The sequence below is a fragment of the Aquarana catesbeiana genome, linkage group LG11 (assembly GCF_042186555.1).
Source record: "Aquarana catesbeiana isolate 2022-GZ linkage group LG11, ASM4218655v1, whole genome shotgun sequence".
Taxonomy (NCBI): domain Eukaryota; kingdom Metazoa; phylum Chordata; class Amphibia; order Anura; family Ranidae; genus Aquarana; species Aquarana catesbeiana.
This window is the reverse complement of record NC_133334.1, coordinates 108,579,040-108,582,961: the sequence shown is the minus strand read 5'-3', so window position 1 is coordinate 108,582,961 and position 3,922 is coordinate 108,579,040.

Here is a 3,922-nt window from a genome sequence, read left to right as displayed (position 1 = left end):
CTTCTTCCAGAATTTTTCCTCCATAGGATATAAAAGAGAAAACCTTTTTGGAGGTAAGTATGTCCTGTCCGGGTGGTCCCAGTCAGCGTAAATTACCTGTTCCAATAAAGGTTGCAAAGGAAACGCTTGGGTACCTGGTTGAGGACGTAAGGATCCCAATGTAGAACAGGAGAGTCCTGGTCCCTGTACCGGAGGTAATTTAAATCCAGCTCTCACCATCTCAGCCAAGAACTGGATAAACAATTTCTGGGATTGAGAGGCTGAAATTGGTTCCTCAGAACCTGAGTCCTCAGATGAGGACTCTTCAGCCTCTCCTTCCTTCTTGTCTTTAACGGCCTCCTCCTCCAAATTCTCTGCCCATTCTGGATCCAAATCACAGGGACCCATGTGGCTAAAAGAATCCTGGTGCTCAAGTGACTCACCACTGGGACCAGGCTCCGGGGAGGGAGATCTATGACGTTTCTTCCCTCCATGTGTTACTGTAGCAATCATACCCACTATATTGCCTTCTAGACCAGCTAGGGCTGATGCTAAGTCATCCTTAGTAACATAAGCCGATGCAGGGATATTGGTAGTGGCCACCACGCCTGACAACTGCAATGACTCAGCCATGCCAAATGCCGCAGGTCTTTCAGGGGAGACTGATGCTGCAGTAACCTGAGGTTGATCTCCTGTTTTTGAAGGAGTCCCTATAACCCCTGGACCTGCCCTGCTCCCCGTATCTCGTTTCCTGGAAGACATTGCTTACAAGTATTTGAGGAAAAAAAGGCACTCCCTCTGAGATATATGGCTGAATCCAGCGTATAGCCGCTACCACAGCCTTACCAGCCTTCAACCTGTTGCAAAATGTCCAAACTCACGTGCCCAGACCTCTGTGTCCCACCGCACACTAGGCTCTGTGAGCCTGACTGACAAGCAGCATTGAACATGCAGTTGTGTGACATCCCTCTATACTCACGCGCCGCCACGTGAAGCACGCATGTCCGTGCTCTACTGCGCATGCGCATGCCCACGCGGCGCACACACAGGCATGCTGTGATGCATGCGGTGACTGTCACCCGTGCACGCAGACAAGCACAGCGCACGGGCATGCGCACGCCTCTGCGCACGCGCGCCCGGCATACACCGCCCACGTGCGGGAGACACCCGCATAAGCTTCTTCTGTCGGCCTTTCTGTAACTACAACAGCTTACAGTGGGGACACAAGGCATACACTAACACATATCATTTAGCAACAATAGAAGTATTTTTAGGCCTCCCAGAGGGAGTACTCAGTGGTCCTCGCTGCAGGGCCTGATACAGGCCCAATCTTCCCCCATCACGGCGGGTAGCACCACTGAGGACCTTCAAGTACTGGGTCCCCCATTTGTACGGGGTCCACACCCCTGGACCTGTAAAGCGCCCTTCTGGTTCCCTTGGGCAAGTAAAGACCAGGGATACCATATAACAAGGGTTCAGCGCCATAAAGGACACGTTACAAGCAAAACCTCGTTCTTGAACGGAGGCTCGGGTACCATCCAATTTAGCTTTTTATGCCATCCGAATGGATCCGATTATAACATCCTCACTGGGACATTTATTGAAGGAAATTGAAGATCTTCCACAGCCATGACCATCACCTTCAAGACACTGGCAAAAAACTAAAGGTACTTCCTGTATGGGAGGGGTTATATGGGAGGAACCTTTTTACTATTGGTTGCCAGTGTCCAGTCACCTAAAGGTAGCATATAACCCAGATAGTCATTATTATGGTGCTCTGTGTCCCGTGATGTACGATAAAGAAAGGGGATTTAAGTGACTTTGAACGTGGCATGGTTGTTGGTGCCAGGCAGGCTGGTCTGAGTATTTCAAAAACTGCTGATCTACTGGGATTTTCACACACAACCATCTCTAGGGTTTTACAGAGAATGGTCCATAAAAGAGAAAATTTCCAGTGAGCAACAGCTGTGTGGAGAAAAAAATGCCTTGTTGAGGTCAGAGGACAGAGGAGAATGGACAGACCGGTTTGAGATAATAAAGGCAACAGTAACTCAAATAACCACGCGTTACAACCAAGGTATGCAGAATTCCATCTCTGAACGCACAACACATCAAACCTTGAAGCAAATGGGTTACAGCAGCAGAAGACCACATTGGTGCCACTCCTTTCAGCTAAGAATAGGAAACTGAGGCTACAATTCGCACAGGCTCACCAAAATTGGACAATAGAAGATTGGAAAAATGTTGCCTGGTCTGATGAGTCTCGATTTCATCTGCAACATTCAGATGTAGGGCCAGAATTTGTCCGTAAACAACATGAAAGCATGGATCCATCCTGCCTTGTATCAATGGTTCAGGCTGGTGGTGGTGGTGTAATGGTGTGGGGGATAATTTCTTGGGCTCCTTAGTATTGAGCATTGTTTAAAGCGGAGCTCCACCCGATTTTCCTACACTAACTGCAGCTGATTACCGCAATGTCCTAATGACAAAACGGCACATTTTTTTTTTTTTTTACAGGCTTTACCTTTGTTCTTGAAGCTGTCTTTGTTTTGTGCAGGAAGCACAGGCTGTGGTTAGGGGCGTGTCCAGAACGGCTAATTACTCACTTCCTGTAAGCCGCACTGGCTCCTGGGAGCTTGTGTCATTGTTCCCAGGAGTCAGTGCGGCCGCCTGTTCCATATGTTTGTGCCCAAAGAGAATGCAACAAAAAAAAATCCTATGTTATCAGGATTAAACAAGAGATTTTTATACTTACCTTTCCTCAAACTCCAGCGCCGCTCTCTGCTCTATGTCTCGCTCATTGATCCTCCTTTTGTGTTTTCTTATCTCCGTTGCCATCACAACTGGGCAGGACTTCCTACGACGCCGCTCGTTGTGATGGCAACCGGAGCTGTTGACGGCGCTCCGATTTCCCTCTACTGCGCATGCGCGAGATCCTGAATAGAACGGGCGGTGCATGCTGGTCGATCAGCAGCACCGTATCCCGGAAGAGGATGCCTGTGGGCTTCACATGCCCACAGGCAAGATGAAAACCGTGATGAGTATATTTTATAAGTTTCATTTTATGGAGAAAACGGACAGCAAAGATCTTGAAAATCGGAATACGTGAGTTACTTATTCTTAAATATAAATATATGTCATTGTGCCAAAAAAACCCCAAAAACTTAGAGACAGTGGAATCCCGCTTTAAATGCCACAGCCTACCTGAGTATTGCTGCTGACCATCCCTTTATGACTACAGTGTACCCATCTTCTGATGGCTACTTCCAGCGGGATAATGCACCATGTCACAATGCTCAAATCATCTCACCACTGGTTTCTTGAACAGAACAATGAGGTCACTGTACTCCAATGGCCTCCGCAGTCACCAGATCTCAATCCAATAGAGCACCTTTGGGATGTGGTGGAATGGGAGATTTGCACCATGGATGTGCTGCCAACAAATCTGCAGCAACTGTGTAATGCTACCATACCAATATGGACTAAAATCTCGGAGGAATGTTTCCAATACCTTGTTGAATCTATGGCATGAAGAAATAAGGCAGTTCTGAAGGCAAAAGGAGGTCCAACTCAGTGCTATTTTTTTTTTCAAAAAAACTTTAAAGTGATTGTAAATCCACGAAAAAAAAAAACCTGCAACACAAAGGCATAATGAGCTAGTATGCATAGCATACTAGCTCATTATGAAATACTTACCTTAGATTGAAGCCCCCACAGCGGTCCTGGCACACCGCTGTGGCCGGCGACATGTCTCCCAGAGTTATTTCCGGGTATCGCAGGCTCTGGCGCTGTGATTGGCTGGAGCCGCGTCACTCCCGCGCATGCACAGCAGCTGAAGAATCAGTACGATGATGTCGGCACATGCTGATACAGTGAATATCTCTTAAACGGTGCAAGTTTAGGAGATATTCACGGTACCTACAGGTAAGCCTTATTATAGGCT